This window comes from Rhinatrema bivittatum, chromosome 4 (assembly GCF_901001135.1).
Source record: "Rhinatrema bivittatum chromosome 4, aRhiBiv1.1, whole genome shotgun sequence".
In the NCBI taxonomy this organism is placed as follows: Eukaryota; Metazoa; Chordata; class Amphibia; order Gymnophiona; family Rhinatrematidae; genus Rhinatrema; species Rhinatrema bivittatum.
This window is the reverse complement of record NC_042618.1, coordinates 62922452-62935619: the sequence shown is the minus strand read 5'-3', so window position 1 is coordinate 62935619 and position 13168 is coordinate 62922452. Positions and strand designations below refer to the sequence as shown.

At 40.1% G+C, this 13168-nt stretch overlaps 1 protein-coding gene across 8 annotated transcripts in view; it reads left to right on the top strand.

The window, feature by feature from the left end:
* The window catches only part of ARID4A (AT-rich interaction domain 4A), a 178111-nt gene that overhangs the window by 63692 nt on the left and 101251 nt on the right, over positions 1 to 13168 (top strand). The window lies entirely within an intron of this gene.

Below are 13168 nucleotides of genomic sequence, written 5' to 3'. Positions count from 1 at the left end.
GCCCCCTTCCCAAGCTATTAAACAAATATTAAACATTTTAGTCTGCCAACTGAATCAAATAAAATAGCAATACATACATCAGCCAAATTATCTACCCTAAAGAGTCAGGATAAATTACATAGAGCCATCCATCAGATACAGTTGATTGTGAACTTAGATTTTCAGCTTTTAGTAAAGATTTTTGTATTGGGGGTTTTGGAGGGAGGGGGGGTTGGGGGTTTGGTTTATTTTTATTTATTTTTTCTTTTGAGAAGGTTCTTAACCTAGAAATCTGTGTTTCATCTCTTGAATATCTTTATTTTTTTATTTGGATTTACTACCTGCCTTTTTGAATAGAAATTTACTTTGTACAAATATAACGCAATTTATTTATTTATTATTTATTTAACAGTTTTATATACCGAATTTCTTGTAACAGGTTACAAATCAAAACGGTTTACATAATAACAATAACAGTGCCTCAAATAGTGCAATTACATAAAACAGAGGAATACAGAACTAGGATCCTGAAACTGTTGAAACAAACCAGGGTGTGTGTGTGTGTGTATGTATATATATATACACACACACACCGAACTATGATACATGGCTGGTAGAGAATGGTTAGGTTAAGACCATGGTATTGGCAAAAAGGGCCTTGGGAATTGGGGCTAAAGTAGGACATATAGCATTTGACTGAATCGAGAGAAAGCAGGCAAGAGTCAATGAGTTACTGGTGATAGAGTTGATTTTAAATCAACCAGTGATCTATCCAATGTGAAGAGCTCCTCTTCAACAAATTTACAACTGAAATATTTTCATGTTGCTGGAACACAGTCTGCTGCCATGCATAGCTTGCTTTATTTACTCATGGGCACATGCTAAAGTGTTCTAGGACCTAATCTCAAGAATGCCCTCCCCTTTGGGGTCCGAGATTATTGGCTTGGTGGTTTATCTTAAGCCAAATGGAATGTTCCTGTTTAGTTTGTGATCCAGATCTTAATATTGCTGATGTGCACAGTTGTGCTCCTCATTTGGCATGGTTGGATTGCAAAGCACACAGGGCATTTGGGCTGGGGCTCAGTGGTAAAACTGGAATGCCCTGTCAAACATTCTGTGAGCTTGTGCAAGCCTCTTAACCTGCCTTTATCTCTTAGGGCAGATTTTACCTGTGGGCAAAAGAGACAGCTGCCCCGGGCCCTGCATAGTGTGGGACTTATTGCAAGAACAGCCAGGGCTCTGCCCAGATGATACTAATGGCAAGTGATCCTCATATCAGGCAGCAGAGAATAGCCGCCTGCTTCTCTTCTCCCAGGCAGTGTGCACTGAACAGGAAGAGAGGGGTGAGCTTGCAGACAGAGCATAGAGCCACTCTGTTCCCGGATATAGCCCTTATCCTCCTTTCATTCAGGGACAGGAGGGCTGGAGTGAGCCTGGAGGAGACCCCTAAGAGCAAAGAATAGCCACTCTGCTCCCTAATCCAAACTTCACCTCCACCCCCTTTCTGACTGTAGTCATCAGGAAAGGTAAGGGGAAGCTGGAGGGAACATCAGAGCAAAGACTCAGCTTGCTTGTGTCTGTATGTTTCTAAATTTGTTGTCATTTATTCTGTGTTTGGTAAGGTTCTGTATTCTGTGCGTGTGAGACTGAGGTGAGGTGTTCTGTGTTGGAATCTGTAGCAATCCAGCTTGTTCTTGTCCCAAAAGAAGATATGATGCTAGAGCTGAGTGGGAATATTTGCAGTGTTGCCATTTTTATAGAGGGTTGTTGCTGTTTGAGTTCTGGTAGTTAGTGCTGTTTTGGTATGGTAGATTTGCTATATAGGTGACCTTTTTTGCATGGAGTTTGTGTCACTGTTATTAAAATGTAATTTGAATCTTATTTTTCTGTAGTTAGTAGTAATGGGAAATATCAGCATTTAGCCCAGCCAAACATTTCAGAGATTACCTTCAACCAAGGCAATATGCATTTCTTTTAATTTGTGAATCTATGGGTTTGGACTTTTAGATTTGATTACTTGCCTTTCAAACCCAAGCTCCAGCCGAGTCACATTTCAGCTCTGGTAGGAGTAGGTATGTCCGTGCACGTGTGCTGTCTACACAATGAGGTGAGAGATATGCTAGGCTCCTTGGAGAGCTGTGCAGCGTCCCCCAGCCAAGAAGTCAGTTTTGGTCAAACAGAGACCTGAGTTTGGGAAGCAGTAATTGATGGGTTTAATTGAAAAAAAAAAAAAAAAAAAGATTACATCAATATTTAGCAAACTATATGATCCTAACATATTCAAGAGCTTTATAATAATTGACCCATTTGAGGACTTTTTCGTTAACTTGTTATATTGTTTTTGTTTTGGAAATAAGTATTTATTTTTAAAGTTCAATGTGTACATTGCGATTCAAATTTTGCAACTTTGTTGCTTATTGATTTGTGTGTGTGTATAGAGAGAGAGAAATTTTGTTTTTAACAGTTCAGTGGTTGCATTAGTGCTTTCTGTGGAGGTGGGTTTGATAACTGAGCGGATACTAAATTTTCACCAAAGGTTTTTTTCAATCTACATCGCCCAAATCATTTTGGGATAAACTTCTTACTCTGCCACATTTAAGTATTCAATTTGCTATGTAATTAAACATCCAACATGTAAATAGTTATTTTTGTGAGTATATGTACTCCTCCTCCTTCCTCTTCTGCCCATTCTTATTCATCTAATCAGCTATGTAATTAGAATTCCTTCCTGTAATTAGTTCTATGACTTCCTGTACCTGTACATTGCTTTTACCCCTTATGCTTTAAGTGGTCCCTTCCTTATATGTTATATTACACTGCTTGCAGTTTTCCTATATTATGCGCATTGTTCCTTGTTTTCTGTAAAGCTCGTTTAGCTACTGTTATGTTTTATGTGAACCGATGAGATGTTCCCAACGTTCATCGGTATATAAAAGCCTACAAATAAATAAAATAAATAAATAAACTTCAGAATAGCCAGTGTTATATTTATAACACCCCGAAGAAGCCACCATCAGATGGCAAAACAGAGGCCTTAAATTAGGGTATTTGTGTCAACTACACTGTACTGCTTTATGAACATTACAGATTATGCTTTCTAAACAGGACAATGCTCTATACAATTTAGCATATAAGCAATATGAACAATTTTTATTCATAGAATTTTCATGATAAAAACTTTTTTCAGTAAACTTTGAGGCAATTAATAATTTTGGGGTTTTTTTGCCAGTACTATAAATAGTATTAAATACTGATTAAAATCCCTAGAGGCTTGCTAACACATGGTGTGGCAGACCTCAAGTTTGCTTGCAGGTTGTCCAGGAAGTCATGAACTAGCTTTTCTCCTTCCTTTTAATGCATTAACAAATATAAAAAAAAAAAAATTATAAATGTGGAATTGTCTTTGATTCACATTTTTTCACATATATGATTTATGATAGTGGATGTTTGGTTGTGGTTTTTACAAATAAGCACTATTTTTAGTTATACATCAGTACTGCTGGTTTTGGTTATATCTATCTATGTATCTACAGTGGCTTGCAAAAATATTTGACCCGCTAAAAAAAAATCAGCAGATTTGTGTGGATTACAAATGACACTTGCACAGATTGTTCCAGATAGTATATATTTTGCAAACCAGTATGCAATTAAAATAAAATTTAAGTCACAATTCATTATTTCTCTATTTTGGTAAAATAAAATTAAAAACTGAAAAATACTGCTTGCATAAGTATTCAACCCCTCTGCTGTGGAAGCTCCAAGTTTACAAAGATGAAAGATATTACCCTAACAATTGCCATACAGTTGGCCTCTACCTTTGAATCATTAAAGGTCAACTTTTCTGGATAAAATCCACTAATTCCAATACCATTGGTCAGACTGTGAATCTGAAGGAAAGCTGTGAAAATGAAGACCAATACCAAAGAGTATTCTAAGGAAATTTAAAGATATAGACATTCACAAGATAGGAAAAGGCTATAAAATAATATCCAAGTGCTTGGATATCCCAGTGAGCACAGTTGGATCAATTATAAGGAAACAAAAGCTGCATCATACCACCCAGACACTGCCTAGACAAGGCAGTCTCTCAAAACTCAGCATCAGAGCAAGAAAGACTTGTGAGGGAAGCCACAGAGAGGCTAACAGTCACTTTGAAGGACCTACAGAGTTCAGTGGCTGAAGCTGGAGTGAAAGTGCACCAGTCAATCATATCAAGAGCTCTGCATACAACTGACCTGCATGGGAGGTTGACTAGAAAGAAGCCATTATTGAAATAAAAAACACAACAAAGCACATCTGGAGTTTGCTAGAAAGCATCAGAGTGACCCAGCTAAAATGCCGGATAAGGTTTTGTGGTCAAATGAGACAAAGAATGGAGCTTTTTGGCCAACCCAGTGGGAGCACTGAGAGGAGAGGATCACCTTGCTGATGGCTGGAAAAAATCAGTAAGTACAGCTTGGCGAACTTAACAGTATTGGAGAAGTAAACTATTGGGGAATATTATTTAGTGTGTTTTATTTTAAATAGGTACTCAAAGTCAGGCAACAAACAGAAGTTTGTGTGTTTTTTGTATTTCCCAATCCTCCCACCCCTAGAACATCTTTTAATTTATATGCAGATGTTACTTTTTTTTAAAGTATAAATCAGCCTTTTAACTTAAACTCAGAAATTCCCCACACCTTATCAAGAGTTTGATCATTCCTTTGTAGATCACTATCAGATATATAGTGAATACACTAATACATTTAAAGGACCCTAATCTTATGCAATCCTATACTCATAAAACCCTAAACCTTAACTGGGAACTGAACAAATTTGACTTGAAGACACCAGTCCTGCAGCAAGAGGGGGGCCTCCCAGTCTTTTGCATTGAGTGTCATATATATGATTGATAGGTGAGAAGTTGTATGTTTGCATCCGATGCAAAGAGCTTCGGTCTCTCAGAGAATGAGTCCAATCTCTGGTGGCTAGAGTGGCAGACCTGAAGGAGCTGAGGCAGACAGAGGTATATAGATGAGACCTTCAGGGACATAACCAAGTCCCAACTCCAGTCTGGCATTCCTGGTAGTACCTTGGAGGAATGTCTCATGATTGGAGAGCATCAACCTGGTGCAGCAGGAAATGATCCTATAGCAAGAACCTGCATCACCTGGAGAGCATTGCCTCTCGCACCAAGGATGCTCTCCCAGGGTTTCTGCCAAGGAGGGAAGGGTTAGGTCTGCTGTCATAGTTGGTGATTTGATTATTAGGAATGTAGACAGCTAGGTGGCTGTTGGGCGTGAAGTTTGCCTGGTAACATGCCTACCTGGCGGACCTCACGCATCACCTAGTTAGGATTTTAGACTGTGCTGGGGAGGAGCCGGCTGTCGTGGTACATGTGGGCACCAACGACTTAGGAAAATGTGGGAGGGAGGTTCTGGAAGCCAAATTTAGGCTCTTAAGTAGAAAGCTGAAATCTAGAATCTGTGGGTAGCATTCTCTGAAATGCTCCCTGTTCCACACGCAGGTTCCCAGAGGCAGGCAGAGCTCCGGAGTCTCAATGTATTGATGAGACAATGGTGCAAGGAAGAGGGATTCAGTTTTGTAAGGAACTGGGGAACCTTATAGGGAAGGGCAAGTCTTTTCCAAAGGGATGGGCTCCGCCATAACCAGGATGGAACCAGGTTGCTGGCACTACCCTTTAAAAAGGAGATTGTTCTAGTTTAAAAGCTGCTCTAAGGGGAAAGCTGACAGTTGCTCAGCAGTATATGGTTTAGAGGGAGGTATCTTCGAAGGATACTAATGAAGCATTACAGTTGGGGCATACCAACAGAGAGGTTCCAATAATAAGAAAAGTAGTCCAAGTGCCTATAATGAAAAACTCACCTGAGCTAAAAGATTCCAATTTTTCCCTGTAAACTGAAAAGCAGAATGTAAATACAAACAAAAAACTCACTTTGAAATGTTTGTATGCTAATGCTAGAAGTCTTAGAAGTAAGATGGGAGAATTAGTGTATAGCAGTGAATGGTGACCTAGACATAATTGGCATCTGAGACATGGTGGAAAGAGGATAATCAATGGGATAGTGCTATACCGGGGTACAAATTATATTGCAATGACAGAGAGGAGTATCTTGGTGTGTGGGTGGCAATTTTTCCAAGATGGCATAGAGTCCAACAGGATAAAGATCCTGCATGAAACTAAATGTACAATTGAATCTTTATGGGTAGAAATCCCTTGTGTGTTGGGGAAGACTATAGTTTTATTTATTTTTATTTATTTATTTGTATTTTTCTATACCGGCATTCACGGAGTTCGTATCATGTCGGTTTACATAAAACAAGGGGTGAGAAATACATTATAACGTAAATATCTAATAACATAAGAGTATACATTAAAAAGTAAAACAAGTGCATGGAAGAAAAAGTTACAATAAAACGGGGGTCATTCTAACTGGGATTAAAGTTAGAGGAAAGATAAAAAGTTTAACAAGAAGTAAAACATTGTAATGATTGGTAGATAGTGACTGTTTCAGTTTAATAGGAAATGTTCAGTAATGCTGCATTTGACGGTAGTGAATCTTTAAGGGTCCGGAAATGCTTTCATGAACAGCCATGTTTTCAGTCTGTGATAGGAATATACTACTGTCCACCTGGCCAAAATGATGAGATGGACAGTGAAATACTAAGAGAAATTAGGGAAGCAAACCAAACTAGTAGTGCAATAATAATGGGAGATTTAAATTACCCCAGTATTGACCGAGTAAGTGAAACATCAGAGCATGCTAGAGAGATAAAGTTCCTGGGTGGAATAAAAGGCAGTTTTATGGAGCAATTGGTTCGGGAACCAATGAGAGATCGAGCAATTTTAGATCTAGTTCTCAGTGGAGCGCAGGATTTGGTATGAGAGAACGGTGATGGGCTGCTTGGCAGTAGTGATCATAATATAATCAAATTTGAATTAATGACTGGAAGGGGGGACAGTATGTAAATCCATGGCTCTAGCACTAAACTTTCAAAAGGGAAACTTTGTAGCTGCACTTCTCAGTTTTTTTCTAACTATTTTTCTCATTTTATCAAAGGTAAAAAGTGTGCAACAGGTGTGGGCACTGTTAAAAAATAAATAAATACCATCCTAGAAGCACAGACCTTATCTATTCCATGCATTAAGAAAGGTGGAAGGAAGGCAAAATGATTACTGACATGGTTAAAGAGTGTAGAAAAAGAAATAACAAGGGTGAGGTGAAAGAGGCTATTTTAGCCAAAAGATCTTCATTCAAAAATTGGATAAAGCATAATTGCATAAGCATTGGCAAGTTAAATGTAAGACATTGATAGGTTAAGAGAAAATTTGAAAAGAAGTTGGCCATAGAGGCAAAAACTCACAATAAAAACTTTTAAAATATGTCCGAAGCAGAAAGCCTGCAAGGGAGTTGTTTGGACTTTTGGATGATCAAGAGGTTAAGGGGGCACTTAGAGCAGATAAGGCCATTGCAGAAAGATAAATGATTTCTTTGCTTCAGTGTTTACTGAAGAGAATATTGGAGAGAGACCCATTCCGGAGAAGGTTTTCATGGGTGATGATTCAGATCAACTGAACGAAATCACGGTGAGCCTAGAAGACGTGGTAGGCCTGATTGACAAACTAAAGAGTAGCAAATCACCTTGATCAGATGGTATACACCCCAGGGTTCTGAAAGAACCAAAAATGAAATTTCAGACCTGTTATTAAAAATTTGTAATCTATCATTAAAATCTGATGTACCTGAAGATTGGAAGATGGCCATTGTAACCCCTATATTTAAAAAGGGATCCAGGGGTGATCCAGGAAACTATAGACCATTAAGCCTGACTTCAGTTCCAGGAAAAATCATGGAAACTGTTATAAAGAATAAAATCACAAAACATTTAGATAGACATGGATTTACCCAAGAGAAGTCTTGCCCACAAATCGCCTACTTAAAAAAAAAAAAAAAAAAAAGTGAATAAACCTGGACAAAGGAGAACCAGTAGATGTGGTGTATTTGGATTTTCAGAAGGCGTTGGACAAAGTCCTGCATGAGAGGCTTCTAAGAGAACTAAAAAGTCATGGGATAGGAAGTGATGTCCTTTTGTGGATTGCAAGTTGGTTAAAAGACAAGAAACAGAGTAGAATTAAATGGTCAGTTTTCATAGTGGGAAAAAGGTAAACAGTGGAGTGCCTCAATCTATACTTGGCTGGTGCATGTCAATATATTTATAAATGATCTGGATAGGAGTAAGACGAGTGAGGTAATCAAATTTGCAGATACAAAATTTTCAGAGTGGTTAAATCACAAGTGGATTGTGATAAATTGCAAGAGGAGCTTGAGACTGAAAGATTGGGCATCCAAATGGCAGACAAGTGCAAGGTGTTGCATGTAAGTAAAAATAATCCATGCTGTTATTAACAATGTTATGTTCCATATTAGGAATTTCCACCCTGAAAAAAGATCTAGGCATCATAGTGGATAATACTTTGAAATCGTCAGCTCAATGTGCTACAGCATGTTAGGAATAATTAGGAAGGGGATGGTGAATAAAACAGAAAACATCATAATGCCTCTGTATCGCTCCATGGTAAAGACTTCACCTTGAAGAAGGTACAGAGAAGGTTGATCACAATGATAAAGGGGATGGAACAGCTTCCCTGTGAGGAAAGGCCAAAGAGGTTAGGGCTGCTCAGCTTGGAGAAAAGACTGCTGAGGGGAGATATGATTGAGGTCTTTAAAATCATGAAAGGTCTAGAAAGGGTAAATGTGAATCTGTTCTTTACTCTTTCGATAATAGGACGACTAGGGGGCACTCCATGAAGTTAGCAAATAACACATTTAAGACTAATTGGAGAAAATTCTTTTTCATTCAACACACAATTAAGCTCTGGAATTTGTTGCCAGGGGATGTGGTTAGTACAGTTAGTGTAGCTGGGTTTAAAAAAGATTTGGAGACGTCCATTAACTGCTATTAATCAAATTGTCTTAGAGAATAGCCTCTATTACTGGCATCAGTAGCATTGGATCTACTTAGTGTTTGGGTACATGCCAGTTAATTGTAGCCTGGATTGGCCACTGTTGGAAACAGGATGCTGGGCTTGATGGACCCTTGGTCTGACCCAGGATGGCAATTTCTTATGTTCTTAAACCCAGGGACTATGGTCCCCCAAAGAGTCCTACTACCAGATTAACGTTCTAGAGTTGAGAGCTATTTGCAAAACGTTAATGGTATTCGAAGATTTCCTTATGGGAAAAACAATAATGATCCATACAGACAACCAAGTCTTGATGTTTTACATAAACAAGCAAGGCAGATCAGGTTCGCTGATTATTGTGCAAGGAAGCACAATATCACCTTGGGAATGGGCGACCAAGTGGGCCATATACCTTCAGGCAATGTATCTCCCAGGAGTGACAAGCTCAGCCAGAGTGTTCCATCCACATGAGTGGTCCCTCGACCAAAATGTGGCAAACAGTCTCTTTAGCAAGTTGGGAATGCCTTTCATAGACCTGTTTGCAACCCAGTACAATCGCGAAAGTGGAAGCCTTCTGCTATGTCCTTCTTTCCTCCCTGAACAGGATAACCTAGGATGCTTTTTTCCTCTCTAGGTCCGAGGGCCTTATCTATGCTTTCCCGCTGATCCCACTCATAACCCGTATGATTCAGAAGTGCATCCATGACAAGGCGTACAGGCCGGGACAACCATGCTATGCATATCTAATACAACTATCAGAGCGACCATCCTGTCCTCTGGGTTGTCAGCCGACACTTCTGACGCAAGAGGGGGGGGGAACCCTTCTACACTCCCTTTTCTTATCTCTCCATCTCACTGCTCAGAGATTGAGCACCAAGTCTTAGAACCCTTGGGCCTCTAAATGGCTGTTCAGGATGTTCTCTCTTCTCGGACAGCCTCCACTCGTCGTAACTACTCCTTCAAATGGTCCCATTACTTGATTGGTGCCAAGAACAATCATTGTTCCCCAAAACTCCTTCTCAACTACTTATATTTCTTTTCTCAGAAAGGTCTCCAGACTTCATCAGAGTCCATCTGAGTGCCACTGCAGCATATCATCATCCAGTAGATGGGAACTCCATCGCAATGCATCCATTTAGTATTTCACATCATGAAAGGACTCTTAAACGTTCGCCCATCAATACAGAAACCTCCAGTCCCATGGGATGTGAACACAGTGTTAACTGCCCTCATGTCCAGTCCATTCAAACCCCTGGCTATGGCTGAACTGAAGTTCCTCACTTGGAAGGTACTATTCCTAATGGCAATTACATCTGCCTGAAGAATTAGAGAACTGCAAACCTTAGTCCATTTTCCACCATTTCTTCAGTTCTTCCATGAAAATTTGGGCCTCACCCAAAATTTATGCCAAAAGTGGTGTCTGCCTTTCATTTAAATGAATCTATTGCTCTCCCGACCATTCTTTCCAAAATCCCATGCTTCACAAAGGGAAAAGACTCTGACCAACTATTCATCTCCTACAATCCTAACAATCTGGGAGTGGCTATTTCCAAAAGAACCTTTGCTAACTGGTTGACAAGTTGCATCCACTACTGCCACGCCAGGTCTTCTACTCCTCTTCCTGGAAAGGTGAAGGCACACTAAATAAGGGCCACAGCAACCTCACTTGTACATGTGAGAGACATTCCCATTGCAGACATCTGCAGAGCTGCAACATGGTCATCAATCCATACCTTCACAGCACACTATTGTCTTGATAAACTCTGAGTCGAACACTTCAGTTGGGAGAGTCATTTTAGCTGGAATTTCAAGTGGGCAGAGCTTGCCACTTAGGTGATTGGGTTGCGGATTATAGACTGAGCATCGCCATGCTTCTCTAGGTAGCAACCCTCAGCCTGGGACTCCCCAGTCAGCATGGCTTATTCATGGGAAAAGGCAAGTTTGCGTATTGTAAACAGCGTTTTCCTTAGAGTGAATGAACCATGCGAACCCACCCACCTCCCTGGCAGACTCTGAAAACTTGGAAAAGCGTAATCCATTCTTTGCATACCAACTGACACAAACCGTTGATGGCTGAGGTACGCGCGCAGGAACTCCTGCGCATGAGCAGAACAAAAAGACTCTACTATTGGAGAAGATTCCGAGCCGCACCGCTGGAGGACGTTGCACCCATCGACATGGCTCATTCACTCTATCTACGGAAAACACATTTTATAATAAGCAAACTTGCTTATCTGCTAGGCCCAGAGAAATGCATGAGAGGCATTCTGTTGGCACCTGGGTGTGCAGGTAGCTTATGTGCCTGCTTCTGTTTCTCTCTTCTCTTGCTGATTTGATTTGATGTGCAAATAATCATTTTTGCAGATTTGGAGGAGTATTGATGTATTCAGGAAACTTCAGATTTGGTTTTTACTTGTTACTCAACATAGTATTCAAGCATGTCTTGCTTTTCTGAAAATGTGAGATTTCCTGTTACGTAAGGCATGTCATTTTGTAGTATGTAGGAATGTCTGGTGTTATATATTTGTTTTTTCTTTTTCTTTTTGCTTTAAAGATTTGTTTGTGAGATTAGAAACTGACGACTGCATCAGCTAGTGAAATGCTCGTCTGCTTGTGCATCAAAACTTCCTTAATGAGACTTTTATGCACTTTATGAATTGGAAATAAATTTGACTGAAAAAATTCCTGCTGCAGACAGAAATGGCTAGCATTGTGATTTCTCATCTGCTCTGTGTCATTGGAGCAGAGACTTGGAGGGATTTCCCTAGATCTGGAAAAAGTCATTGTTACTTTTCATGTCCCACACCCTAGGAATAAATGTGACGGCTGCTTTTACAATAGCTATAAAATGCTTTGGGACTTTTAGGTTGTTCGTTTTGCTCTCTGACTTTGCTGGCTTTGATTGTAGTATATTGCATTTCAGTAGAGATTGCAGGCTTCTTAATGTTTTGTAAAGCCTTCCCCTTTGAGGTTTTGAATTCAGGGCCACGATAGCATGGTATAGCCTCACCGACTTGCCCTCTGAGCACAAATAGCTTCCAAGGCGCCGTAGTAATCCATTGCAAAGGAGACTTGGTTGCTTTCTAACCCCTCGAGTACCAGGTTCCATTTAATCTATGCAGCGCTGTATATTGTATGTGCAGACTCGCTTTGTATTGGGAAAGCCAATCTGCTGCTGCTGCTGCGTTCCCCCACCGTCCTGTGTGTGGTTTGGACACCAGAAGCAGAATGGTTGTTCCTACTCGGGGGCTGCCTAGAGCGTTGCCATAGTAACCTGCTGTTGGTTGGAACTGAGCATGCTCGGAGGGGACAGGAAGGCTTAGCAGAGGCTTGGCAAGCTGCCAGGGGAGGTTTGCCAGATGCTTTCAAACGGGCTGTCGTTTTCTCCTGCTTTCATGTAATGTCTGATTTTTTTTTTTTTTCATTTGGGAGAGAATGCTAGTAATGCAGTAACTGGGCAGATGCCTTGCACGGAGGAAGAAAGCAAATCTCAGCAAGTCTGCCTGACATTCACTAGACTGTAGGCGGAAGGGAGATATGAGACTTGCATATGAAAGGAATGCGGCATCCAGGTAAGCATTAGATATGTTTAATCTGCAGTGTCAATAATTCCCATTCGTAAGGTTATCTAAGCCTTTTAGAAGGCTTCGGGTCATTCTAATGCAACATGGAACCAAGATCATTTTCTTAGAAACATCAGGGCAAGAACAGTTTTTGAATGCTGGCTCAAATTTAGAGCTCCTCTTATATAAAATAAGCTTTCAGAATGAGAGAACGATGTGGGGTGTTTTGATTTAGATGAAGACGACGAGGAAAGGTGCACAGATTCTGAAATGCATTGTCTGGAATGTGAGTGCATTGTGTGGCTTATTTTCTTACAGTCTTCAGGGCTGAGCAGGCTGTCTGTTTTTTTTATAGGGTGTGAACTGTTGCCTGTTATGGTGTTCTGTTCCTATTCTGTTGGAAATGATTCCTAACAGCAAATGAAAATCATAAAATATTGTGCCGTCTTGCCTCTTTTTGTCCTTGCTCTGTTGTGCATGGTGCCTGAAAACACGGTCAGGTTTGAATGCAAAGGTAAAGAAAATAGTCAAACATCTGTTTTCAAACACATAGCATTTCATTTGACAAGCCAGCAATTTTACTTCAAGCCAAGATGGAATCATTTGGCCTAAGCACATGAGGCAAAGCTTCTGAGAGATTACTTACAGCAGTGGGGAAAAT